The sequence below is a fragment of the Rosa rugosa genome, chromosome 1, assembly GCF_958449725.1.
Source record: "Rosa rugosa chromosome 1, drRosRugo1.1, whole genome shotgun sequence".
Lineage (NCBI taxonomy): Eukaryota > Viridiplantae > Streptophyta > Magnoliopsida > Rosales > Rosaceae > Rosa > Rosa rugosa.
Window position 1 is genome coordinate 10,184,564 of NC_084820.1, and position 14,243 is coordinate 10,198,806.

The 14,243-nt window shown below is 36.7% G+C and overlaps 1 long non-coding RNA gene across 1 annotated transcript; it reads right to left on the bottom strand.

The window, feature by feature from the left end:
* Window positions 1–307: 307 nt before the first annotated feature.
* LOC133711414 (uncharacterized) lies at window positions 308–1,151 on the bottom strand. Its single transcript, XR_009847074.1, has 3 exons — window positions 950–1,151; window positions 711–849; window positions 308–614 (listed from the first exon to the last, which is right to left on the bottom strand). It is a non-coding gene; the product is annotated as an uncharacterized LOC133711414 (long non-coding RNA).
* Between the last annotated feature and the right edge of the window lie 13,092 nt (window positions 1,152–14,243).

Genomic DNA, 14,243 nt, shown 5'->3' on the forward strand with positions numbered 1-14,243 from the left:
AGGAGCAGGAGCACTAGCAGTAGCAGGAGCAGTTAGATCTATCAATCCATGATGAAATATTTGAAGCCTCCGGTTGAATCTTGGGTTACTAAAATTTAGATACAAGATTCATCATTTCACCGCAACTTAATCATCAACTTACAAAATAATATTGGCTACAACCAATCACAGATAAAAAAAAAAAAAAAAAAAAAAAAAAAAAACAGAATAATAACGCCGGAAAACAACAATCCATATATGACAGAAAAAAAATACCAACTGAATGATAGAAGTTCATGCCCCACACAAAGTAAAACAACATACAAAATAATATTGGCTACAACCAATCCCAGAGATTCCCAACTACAGTAAGTACTAAAAATTATTAAGAGCGGGTAAAGAAAAAAAAATCAACTTCTAACAAAAAGAATAAAAAAAACAAAAACTGGAATACTGAGATCAAATTATATTGGTTCATTTATAGCTCCCTCTCATCATTCACACAATGTTTAACCAATAGAAAAGTGAGCTATATAGAAAATGCAGCACCATAGTTAGGGTGGAGGAGGCCCAGACTCAAAGAGTGGAGGGCAGCAACAACTAAATAGACCACAGTAGCACAGAAATAGGTCACCCTATAAGATGAAATGTTATCAAGTCAGAGGATTCAATTTCATGAAAAATTAGAGAAATTTGGATAAAATTGAGAAATGGGGGCAGTTATATCTTACACTGAAAGGTGTGAGCTGCCCCTTTTCGACGCTTGCAATTTCTTTAACCAATTGGCAGGCTTTTCTCCCATACATCTTCAATCTTCAAAACTCAAAATAAGGCCCTTAAGTATCGGAATAATTTTCCTGCCTTGCAAACCTGCATTCATTGGAACATTTTATCAAACAGGTTATGCGCATAAACTGAAACACCAGAAATACCCAGATCACCAGATGTAACCCATTAATGAGAAACTCACAGAAGGCCGAACTTGAACGCACTGTGGAAGATGATTAATGGGTTTTGGACCGATTACAGATTAGGGATTCACTGAGCACCTAATTTTATAGTTCTGGCGGGAAAGAAAAGGTTTGTTCTTAATCTCGTTTCCTGGTTTCGCAGGTTTTTGGGTATTGGATATTGGGTCAGTGGCAATGCCCGTAAATTGTGATGAAACTCGAGCATTTTGGTCATTTTTCATTAAAATTGGGAGTCAGGTTTGCATCATTTGACCTTTGGGCCTGGGCACATGTACTTATTTGTATAAATATTTTTAAAATTGGATTTTCTGTGTTTACATCTTTGGTCATGTGCTACTATGTAATTTTCTATAGAAAATTATGAGATTGGGATCATATTTATAATATGGGTGTGGATCATGGAATACATTATTTTACATAAATTTTCACACATCCTTTTAGTCACTAGATCTAGCTAAATTCAATGGTCTTGATTAATACCCCACATATATGATGTGGCAAATGAATGACATGGAATTTTTTTTTATTACATCAAAAATCTCAAATAACAATAACTAGTATTTCTGTAACGCCCCGATTTTCAAGCACAATTTAAAAACAAATAACAATGGACGTGATGGTTCAGACATCAATACAAAACACTAGGAAAATTTTTCTTTAAAGAATAGCAAGTAAAGATGTCCTGAACCCACAATGTCAATACAAACCCGATCTTTAGAGTCATGTATTACACTACACCAAGTTTACAAATTAAACTGAAATAACAATTCAATATGTAAACAACCCCACTAACTCACTACACAGCGGAAGACTAACAATTGCACATGACGAATGAACTCCTAAACTCACAACTGCAACGGCAAGGGACCACAGCTCCATCACGTTCATCCTAACCTGCAAGATAGACCCCTACACCATTGAATAGTGCACCGGGTTGAAAATAACAAACCCGGTAAGCTTATGAAAGCTCGTGTGAGTAAACTCAAAACAATAAAGGAGAAACACATGCTTAAACCATCGCAACCTAACAAAATCATTATACAATTATCACAACAAAACATAAAGTTCATATCATAACATGCTCACGTACGTTAACTCAAATCTAAAACCCACATGCTCTAACTCTCAACTGATGCATTTAATTTAACAAAGGCTCAACTAAACAGTCAAACTCAAGTAACGTTCTAAAACATTTCAAGCTCCAATAATCCAAAATCATGCTCCTTTTATCTCAACTGGATAATTGTCACCTCAGTGACCTTCCAAAATCTCCAACAACCACTTCTCGAAAATGTAAAGCACTTATAATTCAAAATCACGTAAAAAGTAATCACTGCATGTGAATTAGTTCAGGAGATCACATCAAAAGCACATCAAGCAAATCATAGTAATCCCTGCATGTCGTTTAGTTCAGGAGATCACATTAAAACAATCAATAGAAGTCATAGTAATCTCTGCATATAGTTTAGTTCAGGAGACTACATTAAAACCAATCAATTCAGAAAACAGTAATCCCTGTGTTTAATTTAGTTCAAGAGATTACGAAAGAAAACAAGCAAGTCAATAATAGAAATAAACAAAAAATCAATTCCATTCATCTATTAATAACACCAAACACCACATCAACAATCTCAACATCAATCACTCAACAATAATCCATAACCTTTTCATAACAATCACCACGACAATTATCATCACTTTGGTACTATAGTATAAATTATCGCCACTTTGGTCACCACTTTGGTACTACAGTATAAACTATCGCCACTTTGGTACTACAGTATAAATTATCGCCACTTTGGTTATCATCCCAATATATAAATAAATTCACTATTCTCAAAACACTATCGAAAACCTTTTCAAAAGAATATTTTCACACCTCAACAATATCACAATTCTTACATATTCCTTTAAAACGGAAATCAAACAACACCGTCACTTCTTTTCTCAAAATCATTTAATTTCTTAAAATCACCTCGCAATCCAATAGTGATCAAGTCACGTAAAACATAAGCTTTTCACCTCACTAAACCATTTCAAATATATTTCCTAATCTACTCAACCGAAAATCATTTGTAACAAATCCTTATTTTTACTTACCCATGAACCGTTGACGATCAAGTTCATATATTTCAAAACAAATATTTATTTTGTGACAGATATGATTTTACAGCTAACAATTTATTCTACTAACTATCACTCAACTAATTATCACCCAAAACAATGTGAGATTTACTCACCTCCAACTCCTGCTGCGTCTTCACACAAACCAAGACAAGCACAAAATCATCCAAACTCCGCTCACACAATTTCATCAATCACCTAATCAAATCAAGGTCACATTCAATACAACACTAAATACACAATCATTTTAAAGTTTGAAACACGTGAACTATAAACCGAAAGATACGTCAATTGAAACTAAACCCCATCGAAGACCACCCAAGTCTCCGGAATAGTCCTATGATCAAAATATCAAAACTACAAGTCAATCGGACGGCCGAATCCTCACGGATCCAAAACCGAAACGAATCGAACACCCTAAAACCCTAAAAATCATAACATGCTCATACGATCTCCAAAAATTACAAACTATATATCGAAATGCTCGTATCGACGAGTAGATCACAATGAGGGACATAAATTGTCCCTAAGGTGGCCGGAAGCAGCTGGAAAACACCACCACAGAGGCGGCACCGCCTCCGGCCAAAAGTCAAAATTTAGCCAAACTTCCTAAACAAAATATCTTCATCTCAACTCCAATTATAACTTTCCCAACTACAACAAAGTCAAAATCAAAGCCATATGGCCGGAATTTACCTCGTAAGGTTTGAAACCCGAAGAACCCTAGAATCCCAATATTTAAAATTTAACCTCCACACTTTGAATCGTTGCAAGCCACCTTGGGAGAAAACATCTACATCCTCTGGGCTCCAAAACCCTCAAGAATCACCGGCTATGGTGGCCGGAATCAGAAGTTCCAATCTGGGTCCAACGCATCGCCGCCGCCAAACTTCTTGGTCTTGCAGCGCCCTCCACAGCTCGTTTCTTGCTCCAATTCTTCCACATACTTCAAGAGGAGGATGAGGTGAAGAGATTATGATAAGAATCGCGGCCTATGGTGGCCGTACGGCGGAGAAATCGGTCGGTGAAGGTGGAAGGCCGATCGGACTCAGGGAGAAAGAAAGCTTTCCGAAAATGGAAAGTTGGTATTTTCTGATTTTTTCAGATTTTTTTCGTATTTAACCAAAATGGAAACTTTTTCCGATGGCCATAACTTCTTCATACGAACTCCGATTTTCGCGTTCCACATATGCACAAACTTGTATCGACGCGCTCTACGACTTTTGTGAATGAAGTTTTCACAAAATCTAAACGTATAAAAAGTCAACCCTTGACCCTACGAAATAAAACGTTTCGAGTAATAATCGTTCCGAAACACTTTCGCTCCACCCTCGAACCACAAAATCGTACCAACAATCAACTTAATAAATTCCAGAAAATCATTAGAAATTAATAATGAATTTCCGGGGTATTACAATTTCCTAAGTCAAACTCATAATCTCTTACTTACAAAGGAAAAACTAATGCCACTAGACCAAACGGTGTTGGACAATGACATGGAATTAAAAATATTTCAAACAGATTATAAATAAACTTAAATAAAAAAAATTTATAAATAAAAGCCAAAACAAAAATCAGGAAATATATATCTACTTCCACATAGGTGGTGTGCAATTTGTAATATTCATTTATCTATGGTAACTCAAAATAAACCTGAATTTATCAAATTAAATTTAAATAGCAAGAGTATTATAAGTTTTGGCAAAGTGGGGAAGACAACCTCTATTAAGAGCAGTATAGATGTCTATGCTACATTTCACTTAAATTTATAAGTATTCACTAAAAAAAAATTGTGCTTGTTCAATTTGAGTTGAAAGCAATAAGGTTAATAATAAGCACAAGACACACGATCAGAAAAAAACATTGAAATAGCCACTTCCCATTACAAATAAAAATGATTAGCTATAGTTTTATTAGTTAAGTTTTAGTAACGGAAGTCTTGTCATTATATATTCTTTCTTGGACAATTCTTAGGTTCACCCCTTGAGTGAATGAGCATATTTACCATCTCTTGCGATTAACGTATAATAACTTTATAATTTTCTAATCCAACAATTCATGTTGTATAACGTAATACAAAGATTAACTCATTAAAAAAATCAATCAAATTGAAGACTTTTTAGTTATTCATTTATATGAAATACATGGACGGTTCATCATAATAGTAGTAAGTGTTGTTAGAACCATCCATTTGTTTGATTCAATTAGATAATTAAACAATTTCTGATTCGATTGATTGATTTTTTACGGAGATGATCTTTAAAGGCTAATTTAAGATATAGACCGTTGGATTATAAATTTATTAAGTAAAAATATATTATCGACAATGGGGGTCAATATGCTCGTTCACCCTAGGGGTGAACCTAAAAATTGTCCTTTCTTGATAAACTCCAATCATGTACAAATTTTTTTTTTTTGTCTTTTAGGTACTTGGAAGCCTTTGGTATTTTTTTTCTTTCCAACGGGTGATAAATTGTTGGCAACTTGCGTGTCAAAGGAAAACTGGATGTGAAACTTATGCTTTTGATTGTAATGATGATCATACATCGAGATATATCAAGTTTTTAAAAGATTCGTGCCCTATAAACCTGCCAAATTCGACAGTCTTTGATTGATCATGACATATTTCTGGATGGTCTCCAATCTGGCATGCTGGAATCAACAAATTTTGTACGAAAGCTTTCGCAATGTTTTGGTGGGGATTGCATGCGGAACCTAAGGTTTGCACATAATTGTTTAAGATTGTTTACCACTTTGTTAGGCTTTTTGTTATTTTGTTACTTATCTTAGTGTTGTTTATGAATGTCTAAGTTATTATAGACTTACAGGAACTTATTTTCACAATGCTGTTTTACTTGGAATTTTGTGTATAATTGGTTTGATGCTTCCATTTCATTTCATTATTTTCGCAGTTCGTTTGGTCGAAATCTCGAGAACAACGCCAATAATGCATGGGAAAACCTCTTCGCCATTTGTATTGTTATATCTGGCATGATACTATTCCTAATATATCTCACCGGAATTATGCAGGTTGGTGCCGAATCTTGATATAAAAATGGGTGCAGCTATTGCCACCATACTAACTACTTTGTTCACTCTATATTCTCTTCTCACTCTACATATATTTTGTTAATTTCAAGTTTACTTTGTTCACTCATTTGCAGTACCCAAAATACCATTTTTCCAATGTAGGGTTTAACTCGAATTCTTTTTCTGTTTGGCTTCCTCTATCATCTCTTTCAATTCCAATGTAATATATACCCTACCAAACAAAACAAAAACCTGTATCTTTCAGTCCTACGATCATAAACGAAGAAACATGAAAACAAATATGCAATTACTTCATGTTTAGACTCCAAATAGAATTTCCAGACTCTATTAGCGTTAATATGATATATTATTTTGATACATAAAAATTGTTAACACAACATGAGAACGATTGAAAATGATGATTGCTAAAAATAAAAGCATTAGAGTTTAACGATGAGCGAGGAGATTAAGAATAAAGTTTGTGTGTTCTGTATGGTGTATTAATAAGAAAAATAAATTGTAATTTTTATTAGGATATTGTCCTTTATTGTAATTTTATATTATGATATTTAGTCTTTTAATAAACCAGAAACTCATAGGGTGAATAAAGTAGTTAGTAGGGTGGCAATAGCTGCAACCTATAAAAATTTATGTTCGAGTTTAAATGTCATTTTGTTCATTTGACTAGTATAATAGATTAATACAGTAGTGTTTATATATGGGAATTTATGTTAATGTTTTATTACATGCTAATCTCTTGCAGTGTTTTAAATATATGAAGCTGGCAGCTGCAAAATATAAAGAGCATGAAAAGGAACTTGCCATAAAAAAAGAGAAACTTGCCATAAAGAAAGAGATGAGCAAGAAGAGACTTCTAGAAATAGCAAATTGGGTACACGAGAATGGCCTCCCCGAGAGTTTGAAGAAGAAGATCATGGCCAATGTAATAGAGAACTTAAGAGCAGATGCAGAAGTAAACATCAAGAATCTCCACTCCATTCTTCGTTTGGAAGATTTAAGAGAAATCAAGCACCATCTCTGCTTGCCTATTCTAAAGAAAGTAAGTTAAATTTCTTTTCCCATAATGCACATTAGCACATACATGGTATTTGGTAAACAATGCCACAAAATATTTACAGACCAAATTTTGGATCTCAAGTATTTTATATCCATTTATATGAAAGAGAAATTGTACAATATGTTAACATATTACATACATACAGTTACCGCTATTATGTGTCTATAAAATCATAAGATTTTCTAGAGCTTTTTTTAAATGATTAGAAGTCTCTATCAACATTTTGTTGGATTTAAATAACTCGACCACTTGACCAAATGCTGCTAGGTGGTTTAGATATTTTTCATGTTATGAGATTCAAACTAGTAAAATTTAATACTAGCATTTAATCTTTTACATACCGGCCACACGGGTTTTTTGTCATTTATTTATCCATATGTTTTATTTTTTGTTATTAATTTTGTTAGATAGAGTTTGTTTGTTTAACTTTTCTAAATGGTAACTCCCCACCTCACTCCACCCTTGATGTTAGTGAGAATTAAATTAGGATTATAACCAAAGGCACCAACTGATAAGATGGTCTTCATAACCAAAGGCACAATGCTTTCCTACACACCGAGGTAACTCGTAATTTGGCCGGTTCTATCAAGGGTCTGAGCAGAGGTGATTTTTGTACGTGGACAAGATATTATTAGATTTTGGGATGAATCCAGAGGAGCTACCACCCCTTGGGATTTGCCGCAGCACAAAAGTGGAAGCATTTATCCTCATGCCCGACGACTTGTATCGTGTACTCTACGAGTGGGTCCAAAGTGGAACCATGCAAGGTACGTCGGAGGAGGGCTCCAAAGTGCCCGACGACACTTCGAGTTTATTCAGACGTGTAAGAGATAAACAGTTCCAGAACCAAGACGGGCAACCCCAAAGCAGATATGGAGTGCGATTCACGGACGACAACGACAACTATGGAGGGCATCGTTCCCAGGGTTACGACTACCCATCTGATTCAACCAGAGGTAGGGGATTGAGATACATTAGTTATAAACTTATAAGGGAAAAATTCACCAATGGTGTCTGGACACTTAGGGGACTTTCAGAATGATACCTGAACTTACAAAGTTATCAATGTGATACCTGGACTCATTTTTTCGTATCAATGTGATACCTACGGCCAATTTCCGTCACGGAGCCGTTACGGAAATTGGCCGTAGGTATCACATTGATACGAAAAAATGAGTCCAGGTATCACATTGATAACTTTGTAAGTTCAGGTATCATTCTGAAAGTCCCCTAAGTGTCCAGACACCGTTGGTGAATTTTTCCCAATTTTGCACGTGCAATGCACGTGAGTCACTTAATGAAGACAAAATGACCGATTTACCCTCAAATTCTTTCTTTTTTTTCTTTTCTTTTTTTTCTTTATTCTTCTTTCTTTCTTTCTTTCTTTCTTTCTTTCTTCTTCTTCTTTTCTGGTTTCTTCTTCCCCTGATTTGAATCATCAAGATTCAAATCATCTTGCTCGTCCGATTCCCACCGCCGATCGCGGATCAAACACCGCCGCTGCGTCTCAATCCACCTTCATGCACCACAGATGTTTCTGGGTCCCCCAACTTCAAATCCTATAGCAAATTGAAATTTTGGATTGAGGCTTCACCGCTCACTCTGAGTTCATCCCCGCTGCCGCCACCAATGACTTGACCACCACCACTCTCGTTCTCTCCTTCGACCCCCTTTTATACACCATTGATCAGAAACTCAGACCCCGCCGGCCCTCCACTCTCAAATCACAGCTCCAATCACACCCCTCCATCCTCTCCTTCTTCCCGACATGCAACACCACCTCCACACCATCCTCACCTGCAACTTCATCGGTTTAGCCGACAACTTCGGCCTCTAGCCCAACTTCGATCAGAGGCAATTTTAGGCAGACAAAGATTAACAACCTCAGCCTCCACACCATCCTCACCTGCAGAAAATTCGAGCTGTTCTTATTCACCAGCTTCGCCACTCCGCTGCTACCCACCATTGTGCCTCACCGATTAGTAAACAAAGGACTCGGAGCCTCCACCATCGAGAAATTGAGGCTCACGTTCTGCGTGTCCTGCGCGGAGGATATCGGCATCGTCGGAGAAAATGTTGTATGAACATAAATTTAGTTTGGGTTCCACGGTGGCAGCTAGTCGAGCTCGTTGATTGTGGCCTTGGCTTTCTTGATTAGCCAATCGACGATCTTGCTAGGATGGTCGTATCCAAGCCGGTCCTGCATGTCGTAGAGTTGAATGGCGGTGTGGGCGACGAGCCTGATGCTGCGATCCCAGGGGCCTTTGGTGGTGCAAACCTTGCTGTGGCTGTCCTTCCGGCCGGTGGCCCTTAGAATGTGGCCTTGAGCCTCCACGATTTCGCTAGCGGTGGAGGAAGAAACAGTCCTTATCCCCAAACCTAATCGAGAAGCAGCGGAGGATGATGTTGTTGTGCGGTGGTGGAGGTTGTTGTGGTCAAGTCATTGGCGACGGCGGCGGGGATGAACTCGGAGTGAGCGGTGAAGCCTCAATGCACAATTTCAATTTGCTATAGGATTTGAAGTTGGGGGAACCAGAAACATCTGTGGTGCATGAAGGTGGATTGAGACACAACGGCGGTGGGAATCGGACGAGCAAGATGATTTGAATCTTGATGATTCAAATCAGGGGAAGAAGAAACCATAAAAGAAGAAGAAGAAAGAAAGAAAGAAAGAAAGAAAGAAAGAAAGAAAGAAAGAAAGAAGAATAAAGAAAAAAAGAAAAGAAAAGAAAGAAAGAATTTGAGGGTAAATCGGTCATTTTGTCTTCATTAAGTGACTCACGTGCATTGCACGTGCAATTGTGCAAAATTGGGAAAAATTCACCAACGGTGTCTGGACACTTAGGGACTTTCAGAATGATACCTGAACTTACAAAGTTATCAATGTGATACCTGGACTCATTTTTTCGTATCAATGTCGTACCTATGACCAATTTCCGTAACGGCTCCGTGACGGAAATTGGCCGTAGGTATCACATTGATACGAAAAAATGAGTCTAGGTATCACATTGATAACTTTGTAAGTTCAGGTATCATTCTGAAAGTCCCTTAAGTGTCCAGACACCGTTGGTGAATTTTTCCCAACTTATAATTCTTATGGAGGGCACATGGGGATAACAGGCCCGGCCCTAATGCTGGGCAGGCTTGCCGACAGCCCAGCAAGGCCGCAGAGCAAGTGGGACACCAAATGTAAAGCTCAATGTCTATTAGTATATATATGTGTGTATGCGCGTCCTTTGCTGTGAGGTTATTTTTGGAATGATAAAGACAAAAATCTGACAAAAAAATGAAAAATGGAAAAGTCAAGGAAAATAATTGTATTCGTTATTTTTTTTGAAATTTTGTATTCGTTATTTAATTAGAATTAAAGTTGAGATTTCTCTCCCATGTATTTTTCTCTTTCTTCGCAACGTCTCTCTTTTCTTCCATAAAACAAGATGACACTTTCTCTTTTCTCAACTTTTCCCTCCACATCTCTCTCGATTTGTCTTCCATCACAACTTGTAAGTTTCTCCAAATTGATCATAGTGGGGTATCTTGTCGTCTCCGCAAGTGGACGTAGCTCAATCGCACCGATTGGATGTAGATGACACTATAAATCTTGGTATTCATTTGTAATTTGTTTATTAGTTGCTTTCTTTAGCATTGTTTGCTAATCAAGAAGTTCATATCGATGTGTTGTTTGTTATGCTTCCGCAAAACAAAATAAGCATTTCTCTTTAGATTACATGGAGAAGAAGAGTCAGGCTTGGATTTTCGAAAGAAACATAGTGGTGCCGTATCTTGTGAAGTTATTCAGGTACACGAGGCATGAAGTCGAGCCATTGGTTTATGTAGTGGCTTAAGTGAGGATAGAACGACATGCATACATATATAGAAGATTTTTACTGAGTAATGAAAATGCAAAATCATGTCAGAATTCTAGAATTGATAAATTGATTGAGGTCATCCACTCCATGAATTGTAAAACAGATCAATAGTAATGAATTTGATCCAATTAATGCAGGACCCATCAAGTTTCTGAAGGAAAGGCCTTCAGAAAGGTTACACGTAATTTTATTCCTTGTTCTTGAAGGAAAAGGCTTCCATTCCCTTTCGAACAAGGAGAGGTTCTATTTCTGAATTTCTGATGATTCAGTCAGGTAAGCATTATCCAACACTAATTGCGTGCAATTATCACAGCCAAGTTAGACAACGAGCTAGCAGATTTCATCAACCTAGCCGATCTCAAGTTATCACGATTCGAATTCCTCATAAAACCGATTCAAACAGTAGCCGATTCAGTCCTCAACACCGCCGACGCAGCCAAATCATACACACAGGAGTGCAAGCAGCTCAAATCCAAGACCCAAAAGCTCAAGAGCCTCCTTCTCGACTAAGCGTGTTCCACACTAGCTAACACCTTCAACCTCTACGATTACCCAACTCACCGCATCATCGACCACACCACAGAAGCCCTGGACAAGATTCTGTACCTGGTCAACAAATGCCAGTTCCCCTGCACCGTAATCCCGGCCTTTGAGTTCCGCAAAATGACGTCACGGTTGCAGAACTGCATGGCCAACATCTCGTGGCTACTGGACATCCACAAGTACAGGTACTTGGGGATGCCTCCTATTGCAGCGCACCAACCGGTTCTGGGACTTATTTGGGAGCAGATTGCTGTTCTTCACACTGGTCAGCCCGAAGATCGGTCCCACACGGCGGCTAAACTGGCTTTGCTTGCAAAGGAGCATTGTCTGTTTAGGAAGCTCATTGTTGAGGAAGGCGGAGTCGGACCCTTGGAGAAAATAAGACAAGAAGGGACAATTGAGGGCCGAGAAAAGGCGGCCGAGGCGCTGCGATGCATCAACGGGGAGGCATTATAGGGAGGGAGAAAGAAGAAGGGAGAAAGAAGAAGTCGAGGTTTGCAACTTGCAACTTGCAACTTGCAGGTTGAGGGCTAATTGTAGTGTAATTATTTTGTTCATGTAAAAAAAAAAAAAAAAGATTAGCGCTTCCCATAGTACATGTTGTTTTCCATTTAACATTTAGTTTAACCAGAACTCATTGGTTGTCAACGTGACAACGTCATAATAAAGTCTTTGTTAAGGTAATAAAGTAGTCAATAAAGTGAAAAATAGATTATTGTTAGAGTAACTGAGGATAAAAGTTGTAACCTCGTGCATGTATGTATTGTGAATTTTTTTCATTTTACCGTAGTTTATAGTTCTTGTCTATTTTCTGTTTAAATGCTGTTAGTATTGCATTTGTTATGAAAAATCCTTGTCATAACCTTTCGTTTTCTCGGTAAGTATTGTCATTGCATCAACATTATGGTAGTAGATGAAACTATAATAATTGACATGTACAGGTGCTAAACTGGTCTTTTTGAAATAATGGAAGCTATCACTTATGATACTTGTCTATCTTCCGTTAGATCAATGTGACTGATGATTGAAAACATTAAATAGGCCTAGCTTCTTGTGTTGGTTGAATGTTGAAACTCAAACGGAGACTAATCTGTATAATAATAATGGACTTGTCAATTTTCTTAGGTGTCACCTTTCATTTCCACTGAACGTAGTGTTATGGCACCAACATTGTAGATGAATGTATCTATGATGATCATTGACAACACGTATGGAGACTAATTCATCACGTCTGTTACGGTCTGTAGATTCATTAGATAATTATGGGGCATGCATAGGACCAACAATATGAGGAACATATACGCCTTACCATTTGTATGATTGTGAAGTTTCTAAGAAAAGTTGTTAGAGGATGGATCGATAATGTAAATCAAGCAAACAATTCTAGCCCAAGCCTTTATCCGGTTCAGTCCGTTGATTGATCAGCCCGCAACCGTGCCGACGGCCGGCAAAGGAAGTAGTGTCACAAATCAAAGGTAGTCCTCGTTTTCCTTACTGATATTGAACCCTTCCATAGAACAGAATGAATACAACTTTTATAATGGTCACTGCATGGAACAATACATGGAAGGGAATTTTCTTAAGTACCTGGATGTTTGCCATACACCCATTTTGTTAAATATTTTGGACAATTGGATTAGTAATATATCTAATGGTCCAAAATATTTAAAATTTGGCAACATGTTTAGTCCTTAGCCAATTACTATTAGTTAAATAGTATTTATTACTAATTAATTTTATCATTAGCCAATTAATGTTTGATTATCAATTAACAATTACACTATTGACAATTACGTTTTTTTCCTTATTAAAAACAAAAGACTTCTAATCTAGGCTCACTGAATTAGTATTAATTAAATAGTCTTTATAACTAATTAATTATAGCATTAGTAGTTTCCTTAACCAAATATAATTCTTTTTACATGCATTTTACGACAACCACAACAATTAATGTAAAAATAGATAATCTTTGTTTTAGATGTAGTAACTACTTCACGTACAACTTGTTATTACTGTTTTTTGAACTAATTTACAAATGTTACCACAATGTGTTATCATATAGGTAAACCATTATATTTTGACTAAAAGCACGTATGTTCTCATTGGTGTAATGAAGTTCTCCCTTGCGTAATTTAAGTAATATCTTGTGTAATTTCCATCGTCGAAGTTGTAATTACTTTCAGTCGAAGCAATTTACCACAAACTACAACAATTGATGTAAAAATGATAATTTTTGTCCTAATTGTAGTAATTACTCCACCTACAACCTATTTACTAGTTTATGGACAATTTAACAAGTATGACAACAAATTTGTTGTCAGAGTGGTAAATTTTTATGTTTTTATCATTAATGAAATGATTACTTCAATGAGTATGCATTTTACCACAATCCACGGCAATTGATGTAAAAATTGTCATTTTTGTTCTATTTGTAGTAATTACTCCACCTAAACTAATGTACTAGTTTGTGGACAATTTAGCAAGTGTGACAACAAATTTGTTGTCAGAGTGGTAAATCTTTATGTGATGTAGGACGAGATTTTAGCCAATTTCAACAAAGAATCTCGAAAAGAAAGAAGCGTCTCTACATTAAGAAGAATGATTTGAATATTGGATATTGGTATTCAAATAGGCTTCTTAATGATGAAA